The sequence below is a fragment of the Balaenoptera borealis genome, assembly GCF_965194805.1.
Source record: "Balaenoptera borealis genome assembly, chromosome: 3".
In the NCBI taxonomy this organism is placed as follows: Eukaryota; Metazoa; Chordata; class Mammalia; order Artiodactyla; family Balaenopteridae; genus Balaenoptera; species Balaenoptera borealis.
In genome coordinates this window covers 103836054-103851352 of record NC_138866.1, presented here as the reverse complement: position 1 = coordinate 103851352, position 15299 = coordinate 103836054, and the positions used below count along the sequence as shown (strand labels likewise).

The following is a 15299-nucleotide window of genomic DNA, read 5'->3' as shown; positions in this document are numbered from 1 at the left end:
CAAAAGGTATGAAGTTTGCTCACACATACTAAGAAGTAGGAGATACATTTAAAGAGAAATGTATACTTTATACTTCATGTTTTCTTATTTTTACATTACTTACGAGTAAGTATGTTAAGAGTATTAAGTAACTCAGTTTTTTTTTTCTTAGGACAAAATTTAGAATAAATTACAAGTTTTAAGGTTATATAATTATATAGTAACAGCTAAATTTTTATTTTAGTATTAGATAGTAAAAAAGTGGACTGATCACTGGACCAGGTGTTAGAAGACCTGAATCCAGCTTTGTTCTTATTGATAAAATAAAGCTCATTTGTAAACAACATTATTGATGCAACATTTAGGGGAAATATGTATGTAAAGACATTTGTAAAATTACTTGAAGTTTTCATCGCATTCTATATTCATGTTTGTTTTAATATAAACTTGTTTAAAATTACATACTATTAAGAAACAAATTTCCTACTGTGCTAGTTAGGGAGCAGCTTAGCTATTGCTTTGAGAGCATTAATTGGGGAAATTGAGCTGAAACAAAGAGCTGACATTGTGTCTCAGGTTTAACATTCAGGCAGTTCTCTTAGCTGTCAGGATTTCATATTATTGTGAGACGCCAGATAAGTATTTGGATGCAAATGCCATGATTTTATCCACCCACAGCCTTTTAAGCTTGGTTGGACCACTGAGGATGAGTTGTCTCTTTAAAGTTTGCCTGAGAGTGGCTTGGTACAATGCTTTTAGGCTACTATTGTTATAGCTTGTCTGGTTGAGACCTCTGCTGGGCAGTTAGCATAAACACAAAAGCGTAAATTGTCCAGACACTCACTACACAGAATATATTCTCTTATTGTTTAAGAAACAATAATATTGTTTAAGATCGGGCTGGAAGTCATAGAATTTTTTTTAACATGTACCTCTTAAAAAACCTTGTAAGATTGCAGAAAAAAAATTCTCACATGAAAAAAAATCTCATTTCTTAAAAATGGAAACCCTAGGAAGATGTTTACCCTGTAGAAGAAAGTTTGAGAAGGACTAGCCTATTATCTCATGAAGTAGACAGCATTTTTCTAATTTTATAAATGGTCAAATCTCAGGTGTAAAATCTTGCCCCTTAATCACACGGAACAGAAGATGGACGAGGCAGGGATTTGTGTTCTTACCGGTCTGTTTCCAGCGTTACCCTGCGTTTATATGGAAGGGATTGATCTAGAGCCTCTCAGATCCCATCTTCACAAGTCCAGGTGTTTGCTGCAACACTCACTTGACTATACTTTGGTTTCTTCATCTGAAAAAAAAATGGAGACAATAATATGACTAACCTCAGGAGTTTTATGAGGATCTAATTAGTTAATACATGTAAAATAGTCATTTCAAGTCCACAACTATAGTAAGGTACTGTTAAAATGTTAGCTATTAAGGTTGGTTGTGTGACCACACAAACTCAGTAACAGCAAAGGACTTTGATTGGGAGAAAGATGGAAGGTCTTAGGGTTTGGGGCTAGCTGTGCTAAATTGAGTGCAGTGTACTTAGTCTACAAAGTGATATGTATGGTTTAAAATGTTAATTTTAGCCTTTATGTCAGCTGGCAAGTTCAGTTATTAAAAGCATCTCATTCCACAAACGTTCTCTGCTGTGAAGATTGGGAGGGGGAAATACGTTTCTGGTTCATCAGCATTAGTTTAAAAAATGAATCATCGCCCGTAGTTTTAAGGCTAATTTACATGATATGAGTTATTTTTTTCCTCTGTCCTTTAGCTTACATTTTAAATGGAGATCTGGAAAAAGACATCAGACTTTAATCACTCAATATAAATTCCAATATTGAATGAACACTACACCTTGTAAAAATTAACCTAGCAGCCTGCTGAATTAAGAGTGTTAAAAAACTAAGGGGAAAAATATATAAAAAATCAGTTTCAAAGGCTATAGGAAGAATTTTCTAAGGTGTCTATTCTTTACTGATACATAGCAGAATGGAAAAGTTAACCCACATGGTTTACCCTGATGTGTTTATACTGAGTGTATCCATCAGCCTCGTGTTGATTGGAATCGTTTTTGTCTGTTGTTGAATTTCTTTTTAAAGGAGAAGTGACCTTTTTCTCATCTTTCCTGACATACTGGATGTAACAGTCTCTAGTTTCTGGTGCCATGGGGTGAGTCTCTAACTTAAGCTCTCCTGCTTGAACACTCTCCCTAGGTTTAGTATCTTAATTCAAGCTATCATGCAGGGGTTGGAGGTGATGTTTCTACCAACATGACCTTCCCTGGGGTACCAGTTATCTGAACTGATTCTCTAGGCTCCCATTGATTCTGTGGCTTCCCTTTGATCCTGCCAATAAATTCCTTTTGCCAGTGTTTGTAACCAAAAATCTTGATTGATAGACATCCCCATCCTCTCCAGCAAGTCCAGGCAACCCATTTCTGTCATAATCTATTAAGATTGCAGGGACTGTATCTTATCCCAGACATATATTAGGTACCTGGTGCATGGCAGGTGCTCAATAAATGTGACTAAATGTAGCCATTTGCTAGGTTTACTCCTCTTTATCTTTAAGATAGCCAGTAACTTGGAAGATATAAAGAATCAATTAGCAGAGAGATACTGCATTAGGAAAGGAGGCAGCCTGCCTGTGACTTTAACATTAATCGTATCTGCACTGTTGGGAAGACTTGCTGAAGCACAGTGCTTGCCTTGGGTTGCAAAAAACTGATTTTGCTGCTTAGGTCTAACCGTCTAGTGGTGGTACACCAACCTCCGCTTCTGGGTCTGGCTGGAGCATTCACAAGTCAAGAAATCCCAGGAAGAACAGCAGGAGCCATGGTTTTGGCAGGTTTCTTAATGTTTTGTCTGGAACTTGCTTTGCTGGTGGAAGTAGAACTTTACTTCAGGAGCCACAGAGTCTAAAATAGAAATAAGGACAATTGGGAAGAATCTGTTAAAAGAGTACTGCTTCTCTAAAGGAATGTTAACCAACCAAAAAATACAGGAGACTGGTCCGTTAGCATTTTGAGGAACTCTTTGTTTTGGGAATGCCAGATTTTAAATACTTCATTTGTTTAATATATTCCAATAAAGTGTATATATGTTTGGTTTGGCACCAAGCCTTGGACTCTTAAGAGGAACACCAATGAACAGTATGCCATTCTAGTCAGTGAGTTACCTCACACTGTTTTCCAGTGTACATTTGATGACATTGTTACATATTAACTCTTCTGATAGGGAACGATGGAGGCAGTGAGCAAGTAGTTAAAGGCGGTCCAGCTGATCAAAAGGATTCCCCATCAAAAGCAAATGATACAACGTGCTTATACTGTGTTAAACTACAGTGTTGTCCACTGAGTTTCTCTTCAGTACTCTCAGATTCTTCATGCTGCCAAAACACCAGAGCTAGTAGCTTTTTGACTTTGTAGAGACAGTTTCCCCATTTCTAGAAGATAATACACAATGGAAATAAAAGTTCTGTAGGGGAAAATATCTAGGTCCTAACCTCTCAGTTCCTTTGATCACACGTTTGTCAAGAGGTAGTACCACCTTGTCCCAGAGTTGTGAGAACTCAGTGATACAGGAATTATTACAACCAGGTACACTGCATATATTATCTCATAATATTCACAGCCCTTTGAGTTAGTCCTCATTTTGCAGTTGAGGAACATTAGAATATGAAAATAGCTTCATCCATATACTTGTCACTAACAAGTAGCAGAGCTTAAATTCAAGCTCTGACCATCACTAGCTGAAATCCTAAACAGCATCTAGCATGTTGGTGCTCAATATACATGTGTTTATTCATTCAAGGAAAAAAATCTAGCAGTAAAAAAGTATCCAGGAGAAAAGGATAGATTTCATGGAGTAGTTTAACCTATGACTCTAGAATCGACACTTTTTCTTCCCAGTTCTTCCAGGACTCCCAGGTTGAGTATAATTCAGACAGCAAGTTTAGGGAAATGAAGTTTTTTGAAATTTACTTCAAAAATTAGTACAGCAGTGCAAGTAATTACAGTATAATTATTGGAGCAAGTGTTCACTTAGCACTGCAATGCATGCTAATCTTGTTATCCAAAGAAGATTTTGAAATTCAACACCTGCTTCAATTGAGCAACTTCAGTATTAATTTTAAATGTTTATTTTGTGTCTGCTATGTGTGAGGCATTGTTTGCCTCACTTAGCAAGTTAATTCCTGTTATATTTGAGAAATTTGAATCATTGCAAAGTGCATTCCTCTAGCTATAGTTGATGTTTTATAGGACTTTAATAGCTGTTGCTCTTGGGCCAATTCTTAAATTCTCTAAGACTGTCAGGATTACTGACAATAGAGTTACGTCTTTGTCCCAGGGGCTGAAAGTCCTGATGCTGACAAGCTTCAGGTTTCATCTAAGGTGAGAGGTGGGTTTTGAAGATGCCCAGTGTACTATTTGATTCGTCTTTCTAATAACTGATGTGGAAAAGAGTCTAAAATCATGTTCTTGCAATGCATAAGCACACGTGATAATATTTTATTCCCACTGTTAGTTAAGTGGAACCTCAGAAATAATGTGGGCCCTACTAAGCAACGGTATTCCTTTTCCTTGATGGGAAGTCCCCACTGGAGATTAGGGATCCAGGAAGATTTGATCAAAACAGTTGAGGATTAGCTACAGTAGCACTCAGAGTGGGGGCCACAAGCCTGATGGCACAAGATAATCATCTGGGGCAATTTACAATTATCAGTGCTAGGTCCCTGCCCTAGACCAATTAAATGAGAATCTGGGATTGAGGCCCAGGCATTGGTATTTTTAAGAAGTTATCAGGTGTTAGGGTCAAAAAAGATGGTGACAAAAGAGGTACCTGAACTCTTCTCCCATGGACACGAAGAGCAATCAACTCTGAAAGAAATTTAGAAACTAGCTGAATGACTCTTAATACACTGGTGAATGAACAAAACCCACATTGAAATGGATAGGGAAGGCTGAGACACACTCACCATAAACCCCACCCCCAGCACAATACCATACAGTCAGGTAGAAACTCCCAACTTCCAGCTTCTCCCTGAGGAGTAAAGGGTTTGAACCTCCCATCTGGTGTCCCAACTTTAAAGATTCTCACCTGAGGAGTGGGTCCTCCAAAACACCTAGCTCTGAAAGCCAATCAGGCTTGCACCCACAAGACTATAGCAAACAAAGGAGCAGTTGTTAATGGGTGTGTGAGTACTTGCTGTGGCTATACCCCCTGGGCTCTGTGTGGCAAAAGCGGGCAAAAATCACCAGTTTCCCAATCTTTCTCTGAAAGGAGTGTATGTGCATACTTTGAAAGCTGCTGCCTTAGGGTCAGGCTTCTACTTTAGGACACATCTAGGCACTAGCTATGTTTCCTGGAGACAGGAAACTGTCGGACACCCCCTCTGCTCTAGCCTCTCCCTATAGCCCCTCAAAGTTGCCACTGTCACCATGGAAGGAGCTTATACACGTATCTGTGCCCAGCTTTTGTGCTGCTGCCTGTGGGATGGACCCTTAGATTGCCTGGCTCTGATAGCTAACAGGGCTTGCATTCATGAGTCCTACAGGATAGTAGCAAACAAAGAAGCAGTTCTTAATGGGCACAGAAGCACCCCTTGACCCCTGCATCTATATATGCGGGCCTAGAGCAGAGGGAGCAGGCAAAAATTCTTATCTCCCAGTTTTTCCCTAGAAGGGGCTTTACTAAAAACTTTCCCAGCTGCCGCCTAAGGGTCTACCTTCTAATCAGTCTGTATCTGGGTTCTGGCTGAGATCCTCCACTTTAGGACATTGGCAGATCTTGGTAGACCCTCAAGTACTGGGAGCCATTCAGAACAAAGAAGGCAGCTTGGAAGATCACAGAGGTTTGATAGAACCAGGAGCTGGGGTCAGGCTGATAGATGAGGTTTATCTCCTACACAAGACCATTCTGTCAGGACTGGGAGAGGTGGCTGTTTTATCAGAAATCAACATAAAGAATCAAGGAAAATGAAGAAATAGAGGAGTATGTTCTGAACAAAAGAAGATAATCTCTAGAAAAAGGTCTTAATGAAATGGAGAAAAGTAAAGTACCTGATGGAATTCAAAATAACAGTCATAAAGATGCTAACTGTGGTCAGACAGCAATGCACAACAAAACAATAATTTCAAAAATGGGAGAGAAAATGCAGAAAAGCACAAAACAAATCACAGAGCTGAAAAATATAAATTGAACTAAAAAATTCAATAGAGGGATTCAAAAGCAGATGAGAGCAAGTGGAAGAAAGGATCAGTGAACTTAAAGACAGGGCGATGGAATTCATCCAGAGAAGCAAAACCCAAAAAGTATGAAGAAGGTGAAGATATCATAAGGGTCTTATGGGATACCATCATAGCACAATTATATTCATTAAAGGGATCCTAGAAGGAGGGGGGGGGGAGGGGGAGAGGGAGAGAGAGAGAGAGGGAGAGAGAGAGAGAGAGAGATGGAGAGAGACAGAGAGAGAGAGAGAGAGAGAGAGGGAGAGAGAGAGAGAGAGAAAGCTTATTTTTAAAGATATAGGCTGATAACTTCCCTGATCTGGGGAAGGGAACAGACTTACAGATCTGTGAATGTCAGAGTGTTTCAAATAAAGAGGATTCGGAGAGACCCATTCAAGGCACATTACAATTAAACTGCCAAAGGATAAAGAAAAGGAAAGAATCTTCAAAGCAGCAAGAGAAAAGCAACTTGTTTCATGCAACAAGTTGTATATGTACCCCCATAAGACCATCAATGGATTTTTTAGCAGGGATTTTGCAGGACAGAAGTGAGTGGCAGAATATTTTCAAAGTAGAAGAAAGAAAGAAAGGAAGAAAGAAAAGGAAGGAAGGAAGGAAGAAAGAGAAAGAAGGAAAGAAAGAAGGAAACGAAAGGAAGAAAATGCTGCCAATGGAGAATACTCTGGCAAAAATATCCTTCAGATTTGGAGAGAGAGTTTTCCAGACAAACAAAAGCTAAAGGAGTTTATCACCACTGGACTGGCCTTACAAGACATATTGAAATGTTCTTCAAGCTGGAATTAAGTGATCCTAATTAGTAACGAGAAACATAAGAAGGCATAAAACTCACTGGTAAAAGTAACTATATAGTTCAACTCAGAATACTGTAAAGTTATAACATTGATGGGTAAGTCACTTATAATTCTACCATAAGGATTAAAAGACCAAAGTATTAATAATAACCTCAATAATTTGTTAATGGTTACACAACATAAAAAGACAAATTGTGACAAAAACGTGGGTGGGGGAGTGTAAAAATGTAGAGCTTCAAAGTTATGTTATCAGCTTAAAATAGACTTATATTTTATGTAAGCATCATGGTAATCACAAAGCAAAACCTACAGTAGATGCACAAAAGATAAAGAGAAATGACTTTAAGAATACCACTACAGAAAATCATTAAATCGCAAAGGAAGAAATCAAGAGAGGATGAAAAGAAAAAGCAGTTGCAGAACAACCAGAAAAACAACAAAATAGCAATATCAAGTCCATTTCTATCAATCATTACATGTAAATGGGCTATATTCTCATATCAAAAGACAAAGTAGCTGAATGGATAAAACAAACAAACAAAACCAAAAACAAAAAAAAAAGATGAAAAAAACCGAGACCCAACTATATGCTGCCTACAAGAAACTCACTTCAGGGAATTCCCTGGTGGTCCAGTGGTTAGGATGCCATGCTCTCACTGCTGAGGGCATGGATTCAATCCCTGATTGGGGAACTAACATCCCACAAGCTGTGAGGCACAGCCAAAACAAACAAACAAAACAACCCCCCCCCCCACACACACAAAAACAACAAAAAACAAACAAGCAAAACCTCACTTCAGCTTTAAGGATACACATAGACTGAAAGTGAAAGGATTGGAAAAGATATTCCAAACAAATGGAAATCAAAAGAAGGCAAGGTAGCTAAATTTACATTAGACAAAACAGACTTTAAGTCAAAGACTAACAGGAAACAAAGAAGGTCATCATATAATGATAAAGGGTTCAATTTATCAGTAGAACAAAACATCAGTAAATATTTATGCAGCTAACATAGGAGCACCTAAATATATAAATTCAGTGTTAACATACATGAAAGGAATAATATATAAGCAGTACAATAATAGTAGGGGAGTTCAATATCCCACTTTCATTAAAGGATACATCATCCAGACAGAAAATCCATAAAGAAATACTGCACTTTAAACCACACATTAGTCAGATATATCTAATAGACATTTATAGAGCATTCCATCAAACAGCAGCAGAATACACATTCTTTTCAAGTGCACACGGAATATTCTCCAGGATAGATTATGTTAGGCCACAAAGCAAGCCTCAATAAATTTAAGATTGAAATCATATAAATATACACTGACAACGAACGATCAGAAAGAGAAATTAAGGAAACAATCCCATTTACCATCACATCAAAAAGAATAAAATACCTAGGTATAAACCTACCTAAGGAGGCAAAAGACCTGTAGGAGCACACATGAGCAGCAGCAGGCATTAATTGCTGCCTCTGCTATCCCAGGAGTGTACGGCCCGTCACCGCCACTAAGAGACAAAGGAGCAGGTGCCAGGCACTGCTCCTGCTGTCCTGGGAATGCGTGGGCCACTGCCATGGCTGGGAGACCTGTGAGTGGGTGCCAATCGCTGCCCCTGCCGTACTGGGAGAGCGCACAGGCCGCCGCACCTGCACACCACCTATCAAGGGGACAATGGCCAGCACACACTGAGGAAAGAGGCAGCAAGCATCCAGACTAAAAGCAGCCCCTTGATTCTGGACAAGATGGGAGAGTAGAAGGACTTAAGGTCACCTCTTCTTATGAAGACACCAAAATCACAACTAGCTGCTGAACAACCATCAACAAAAATGACTGGAACCTACCAACAAAGATATTTTACATCCAAAGACAAAGAAGAAGTCACAACGAGACAGTAGGGGGACGCTTTTGCAATATAATCAAATCCTATACCTGCCGAGTGGGCAACCCACAAACTGGAAAATAATTATATTGCAGATGTTCTCCCACAGGAGTGAGAGTGCTGAGCCCCATGTAAGGCTCCCCAGCCTGAGGATCTGGCATTGGGAGGAGGAACGCTGAGACCATTTGGCTTTGTAGTCCAGTGGGGCTTGAATGCAGGAGCTCCACAGGACTGGGGGAAACAGAGACTCCACTCTCAGAGGGCACACACAAGATTTCATGTGCATTGGGACACAGCACAAAGCAGTGATTCCATAGGAGCCTCCGCCAGACATACCTGTGTGTCTTGGAGGGTCTCCTGGGGAGACAGGGGTTGGCTGTGGCTCACTGTCGGGGGAAGGACACTGGTGGCTTGGCCCCAGGGAATATCAATCATCATGAGCTCTCTTGGAGGTCACCATTTTGGCACTGAGACCTGGCCCAAATCAATAGTCTGCAGACTCCACTGCTGGGACGCCTGAGCCCAAACAGCAAGGAAGGGGGGGAACACAGCCCCACCCATCATCAGACAGGCTGCCTAAAGATGTACTTAGCCAACAGCCACCTCTAAACACATCACTTGACATAGCCCTGTCCATCAGAGGGACAAGACCCAGATCCACCCACCAGTGGGCAGGCACACCAGTCCCTCCCACCAGGAAGCTTACACAAGCCCCTGGACCAACCTCACCCACCAGGGGGCAGACAGCAGAAGCAAGAGGAACTATGATCCTGCAGCCTGTGGAAAGGAGATCAGAAACACAGAAAGTTAGGTAAAATGAGATGGCAGAGAAACATGTTCCAGATGAAGGAACAAGGTAAAAACCCAGAAGAATAACTAAGTAAAGTGGAGATAGACAATCTACCTGAAAAAGAATTCAGACTAATGATAGTAAAGATATCTAAGATCTCAGAAAAAGAATGGAGACACAGAATGAGAAGATAAGAAATGTTTAACAAAGAGCTACAGGAACAAACAGAGAGGAACAATACAATAACAAATTAAAAATACACTAGAAGGAATCAATAGCAGAATAAATGAGGCAGAAGAACAAATAAGTGATCTGGAAGACAGAGTAGTGGAAATCACTGCTGCAGAACAGAATAAAAAGAATGGAAAGAAATGAGGACAGTCTCAGAGACCTCTGGGACAACACTGAATGTACCAATGCATTCTAGAGGTCCCAGAAGGAGAAGAGAGGGAGAAAGTGCCTGAGAAAATATTTGTAAGGATTATAGCCGAAAACGTCCCTAACATGGGAAAGGAAACACTTGCTCAAGTCCAGGAAGTGCAGAGAGTCCCATACAGCATAAACCCAAGGAGGAACATGCCGAGACACATATTAATCAAACTCACAAAAACTAAAGACAAAGAGAAAATATTAAAAGCAACAAGGGAAAAGCAACAAATAACATACAAGGGAATCCCCATAAGGTTATCAGCTGATTTTTCAGCAGAGACTCTACAGGCCAGAGGGGAGTGGCATGATATAGATAGATAGATAGATAGATAGATAGATATTGATATTTATTTATTTTTGGCACATAACAGATTTTATTGAGTCAGTTTGTTATTTACATACTCATAAGGGATTTTAAAAAGAAGTTAAATGGAAGATGTTCTCAACAGACAGAAATAAGATATTCCAATCTATTGTTCCAGTTTATAGCTCACATATAAATAATGGAATAAACATGATCTGAAAATAGTTGCACAGTGCGTGCTTCAAAGCCAGCCAATGAAAAGCAACATCTCCCTTTTTCTATGGTTGATGGCACTCCAAAGACACTACCCTTTTCTTTTTTTCCTTTTTAAGGAGACTGACCTTTCAGTTACACTGGTGTTTAGCACCATTGTTGGGTCTCCCAGGTCCGCAGTTTAACTTTTATTTGCAGAATGCCATTGTGGTTCAAGGCATGGCATTCCAGTGGGCTTACTACTCCCAGCAGCACAGGACTGCAGAAAGCACCTTCACTCTCAGAGTGAAATTACAGCTTCCCACGCTTAAGTTCTGAGCACAGCCTCATAAAATCAATCCCTATCACACTGCAAGGGTGGGCATGAGAAATCCCACTTTTCAAGGGCTTAGAGAGCAAGAAGGATTTGGGACTCCATGCATGCCTCTCTGTCCTTTTTAGAGGTTCACACACCGCATGAACCTGGCCTGTGTCTGGAGAGGGTTGTGGCAGAGCCCAAGCCCGGCCCTGAGCCCAGAAGAAGAACAAAGGGGACTTGCCCGCCTTTGCTCCTGGGGGCAGCACGTGCCCAGTTGCCAGCCCCACCCCTCTTTGGCAGCGCGCCCTTCCCCCACCACACGGCCCCCATGGCTGGGCAAAACGGCGGCCATGCCACAAAATGGCAGCTGCGTCACAAGATGGCAGCTGGGCCAGGCCCCAAGTGGGCACTGGTGGGGAAATTAAAGGTGCTGCAGAGAAATTAAAGGTGCCATGGACCCCATCACTAGCGCAGCAATGCAAGCCTGAGCTTCCTCTTGATGGCGGTCGGGGGCCCCAGCCCTCCTCGGGCACAGGCACACCTCCGTGGCCACGTGGAGACACCCTGGCCTTCCCATGCCACCCCACCCAGCAGCACCATAGCACCATCCTCTGCCCTCTCAAGTCCAAAAGACTTGGCAACTTTGTGCCTGGGCTGCCTTTTCCCTTCCAAACAGCCCCCTCTTCAGGAGGCTCTTACTTAAGGGTGTACAAACTGGAAAGAACTGAGCATGGCACACCTGCTGGGTGACACTTGTCTGCCGAGGACACCCTTTTGGTTGGACGCGGGGAGGGAGCACCCCCCCTTTCCTAGGGTCTCCACAGTCTCAGCTTAACTCCAGGTCACCAAAGATAGGAAAGGGGAATCAAAGAGTCCCCTGATGAGGAGAAATTAAGGAAAAGGGGCCAAAGCCCCATAGCAGACCTTCGGCAGCCATGTTGAATTCCAACGCACTGAGTCCACACCCAAGAGAGCAGTGACGAGCCACCAGTGGCCCACTGCGTGCAGGCACTTTAGAGCGTGGATGTCAGCTTTCGCTCCACCATGCAAACACCCAGTGAGTGTCTTAGGATTTTCATCGTTCCCTCCTGCCCTCTCCCTTCTCCCTGTGGTGAGGGGCATTGGGGGCTGGGCACAGGCAGAGGAAGGAGCAGCTGCTGTCATCCCCATGCTTTTCCCCAAGGCATGAGGGTCTTGGTGGGCTTGGGCTTTGCTTTGGTCATGACTTGATGGATGGAGGCAGGGCAGTGGCAGTGTGCTTTGGATTTTTTGCTTTTCCTTCTCTCAAATGCTTGCTTCCCTGCACTCTCCATCCCCCAGCTTCCCTTGAGCTCTGACTTTCCAGAAACTTCTCAGGGAAACTCAGCAAAAATCTGCAGGCTCTGACACCACCTCTCTCCTGGAGCATGCACGATGCACTTACATGATATATTTAAAGTGATGAAAGGGAAGAACCTACATCCAAGAATACTCTACCCAGCAAGGCTCTCGGTCAGATTCGACCAAGGAATCAAAAGCTTTACCGACAAGCAAAAGCTAATAGAATTCAGCACCACAAAACCAGCTTTACAACACATGCTAAAGGAACTTCTCTAGGCAGAAAAGAAAAAGCCACAAGTAGAAAAAAGAAAATTACAAATGGGAAAGGTCACTGGTAAAGGCCAACATACAGTAAAGTTAGGAAATCATCCATACACAAATATGATATCAAAACCAGGAATCATGAGAAGAAGAGAGTACAAATGCAAGATATTGGAAATGCATTTGAAATTAAGAGACCAGCAATTTAAAACAATCTTGTTTATATATGGACTGCTATATCAAAACCTCATGGGAACTGCAAACCCAAAATATGTAATAGATACACACACACAAGAAAAAGCAATCCAAACACAACACCAAAGATAGTCATCAAATCACAAGAGAAGCTGAAAGGAAGAAAAAAACCCCACAAAAACAAACCCCAAACAATTAACAAAATAGAAATAGAACTTACATGTTGATAATTACCTTAAATGTAAATGGATTAAATGCCCCAACCAAAAGACATAAACTGGCTGAATGAATACAAAAATAAGACCCATATATATGCTGTCCACAAAAGACCCACTTCAGATCTAGGGACACATACAGACTGAAAGTGAGGGGATGGAAAAAGGTATTCCATGCCAATGGAAATCCAAAGAAAACTGGAGTAGCAATACTCAGACAAAATAGACTTAGAAATAAAGACTGTTACAAGAGACAAGGAAGGACACTACATAATTATCAAAGGGTAAATCCAAGAAAAAGACATAATAATTATAAACATATATACACCCAACATAGGAGCACCTCAATATATAAGGCAAATGCTAACAGCCATAAAAGGGGACATTGACAGTAACACAATAATAGTGGGGGAATTTAACACCCCACTTACATTCAATGGACAGATCATCCAGGAAGAAAATCAATAAGGAAACACAGTCCTTAAATGACACATTAGATCAGATGGACTTAAATGATATTTACAGAACATTCCATCCAAAAGCAGTAGAATACACTTTCTTCTCAAGTGCACATGGAACATTCTCCAGGATTGATCATATGGTGGGCCACAAAGCAAACCTCAGTAAATTTAAGAAAACTGAAATCATATGAAGGGTCTTTTCCAACCACAATGCTATAAGATTAGAAATCAACTATAAGAAAAAAAAACCCTAAAAAACACAAACACGTGGATACTAAAAAATATGCTACTAAACAACCAATGGCTCACCAAGAAAATCAAAGAGGAAATAAAAAAATACCTGGAGACAAATGACAATGAAAACATGACAATCCAAAACCTATGGGATGCAACAAAAGCAGTTCTAAGAGGGAAGTTTATATCAATACAATCTTACATCAGGAAACAAGAAAAATCTCAAATAAACAACCTAACCTTACACCTAAAGCAATTAGAGAAAGAAGAATGAACAAAACCCAAAGTTAGTAGAAAGAAAGATATCATAAAGATCAGAGCAGAAATACATGAAATAGAGATGAAGAAAATAATAGAAAAGATCAATGAAACTAAAAGCTGGTTCTTTGAGAAGATAAACAAAATTGATAAACCTTTAGCCAGACTCATCAAGAGAAAAAGCGAGAGGGCCCAAATCAATAAAATTAGGAACAAAAACGGAGAAGTTACAACACAACAGAAATACACAGGATCATGAGAGACTACTACAAGCAACTATATGCCAACAAAATGGAAAACCTAGAAGAAATGGACAAATTTTTAGAAAGGTACAACCTTCCAAGACTGAACCAGGAAGAAATAGAAAATATGAACAGACCAATCACAAGTACTGAAATTGAAACTGTGATTTTAAAACTCCCAACAAACAAAAGTCCAGGACCAGATGGCTTCACAGGTGAATTCTATCAAACATTTAGAGAAGAGCTAACACCCATCCTTCTCAAACTATTCCAAAAAATTACAGAGGAAGGAACACTCCCAAACTCATTCTATTGAGGCCACCATCACCCTGATACCAAAAGGAGACAAAAATACCACAGAAAAAGAAAATTACAGGCTAGGACTTCCCTGGTGGTGCAGTGGTTAAGAATCTGCCTGCCAATGCAGGGACATGGGTTCGAGCCCTGGTCCAGGAAGATCCCACATGCCGCAGAGCAACTAAGCCTGTTCACCACAACTACCGAAGCCCACGCACCTAGAGCCTGTGCTCTGCAACAAGAGAAGCCACTGCAATGAGAAGCCCACTCACCGTGACCAAGAGTAGCCCCTGCTTGCCGCAACTAGAGAAAGCCCGCATGCAACAAAGAAGACCCAACGCAGCCAAAAATAAATAAATTAATTAATTAAAAAATAAGAAAATTACAGGCTAATATCAGTGATGAACATAGATGCAAAAATCCTCAACAAAATACCAGCAAACCGAATCCAACAACACATTAAAATGATCATACACCAAGATCAAGTGGGATTTATCCCAGGGATGCAAGGATTCTTCAATATCTGCAAATCAATCAGTGTTGTACACAACAAATTGAAGAATAAAAGCCATATGATCATCTCAATAGATGCAGAAAAAGCTTTTGACAAAATTCAACACACATTTATGATAAAAACTCTCCAGAAAGTGGGCATAGACAGAACCTACCTCAACATAATAAAGGCCATATATGACAAACCCACAGCAAACATCATTCTTAATGGTGAAAAGCTGAAAGCATTTCCTCTAAGATCAGGAACGAGACAAGGATGTCCATTCTTGCCACTTTTATTCAACATAGTTTTGGAAGTCTTAGCCATAGCAGTCAAAGAAGAAAAAGAAATAAAAAGAATCCAAATTGGAAAAGAA

The 15299-nt window shown here is 40.8% G+C and overlaps 2 long non-coding RNA genes across 4 annotated transcripts in view; both read right to left on the bottom strand.

The window, feature by feature from the left end:
• Positions 1-15299, bottom strand: part of LOC309626870 — a 604516-nt gene that overhangs the window by 150944 nt on the left and 438273 nt on the right. The window lies entirely within an intron of this gene.
• LOC309626845 overlaps positions 116-15299 on the bottom strand; it is a 60752-nt gene continuing 45568 nt past the window's right edge. For 2 of the 3 annotated variants that reach the window (XR_014243427.1, XR_014243428.1), the window contains one exon: positions 116-2899. This is a non-coding gene — a long non-coding RNA (uncharacterized lncRNA). Of the gene's footprint in view, positions 2900-4823; positions 4862-15299 lie in introns of all 3 variants that reach the window. The other variant, XR_014243426.1, reaches the window with a different exon arrangement.